Below are 1,196 nucleotides of genomic sequence, written 5' to 3'. Positions count from 1 at the left end.
CCAATGTGTGTGTTTATATATATATATATATATATATATATATATGCACATACATACATATATACACTGCTATACATATATGCACATACATACATATATACTCCTTCATATATACACTGCAAAGTTTGGGATCAGTAAGATTTTTTATGTTTTTTTAAAGAAGTTTCTTATGCTCATCAAGGCTGCATTTATTTGATAAAAATGCAGTAAAATAGTGAAATATTATTACAATTTATAAGTGTTTTCTATGTGAATATATTGTAAAATATAATTTGGCATATTTATTGCAGTGAAGTCCATTGGACTGTATTATGGTCGTTTTTTGTTTATTCCTGTGATCAAAGCTGAATTTTCAGCATCATTACTCCAATCTTCAGCGTCACATGATCCTTTAGAAATCATTCTAATATGCTGATTTATTATCAATGTTGGAAACGGTTTTTGCTGCTTAATATTTTTTGGAACCCGTGATGCTTTTTTTCAGGATTCTTTGATGAATAAAAAGTAAAAAAAAAAAAAAAAACAACAGAAGAGAATAGAACACTGTTATTTCAAATTGTAATATTAGTGCCGTTCAAAAGTTTGGTATCAGTAAGATTTTTAATACTTGAAGAAGAAGTCTCTTCTGCTCATCAAGGCTGCATATTTTACCTCGGCAAGATCTTCTGGAATTTGCCGCTGGCTCTGATGTCTCTATAGTGGTTAAACCTGAGATTTAATTCATTTTGGGTAAATCTAATGGGCAATCTTTGTTCTCAGTATCTATTATCTATTATCTATTATTTGTTTGAGAGCAAATAGTTTTGGCTGATGACAAAGTCTCGTCAATGTTATATTTTATATAACTTTAATGCTGTAGCTATATCAGAGTGCTGCCTTTGTACTTTTGACTGAATTGCCAAGCAACTTTTATGATGGCTGTTTTTTTTATAAAGATTAAATGTTATATTTTATATAACTTTAATGCTGTAGCTATATCAGAGTGCTGCCTTTGTACTTTTGACTGAATTGCCAAGCAACTTTTATGATGGCTGTTTTTTTATAAAGATTATTATTCAATAAATAATATTTTATATAAATAATAGTAGTATTTAATTAATAATAGTATTTGGTATTGAGAAACGTGTGTGTTCGTGATGGTGATTTTATGGTGCGTTCAAGTCATGTCGAATAGATCATATTTACGAGTTGAATGC

This window comes from Sinocyclocheilus rhinocerous, unplaced genomic scaffold (assembly GCF_001515625.1).
Source record: "Sinocyclocheilus rhinocerous isolate Xijiao unplaced genomic scaffold, SAMN03320098_v1.1 scaffold486, whole genome shotgun sequence".
Lineage (NCBI taxonomy): Eukaryota > Metazoa > Chordata > Actinopteri > Cypriniformes > Cyprinidae > Sinocyclocheilus > Sinocyclocheilus rhinocerous.
Note: the sequence above shows the minus strand (reverse complement) of the source record.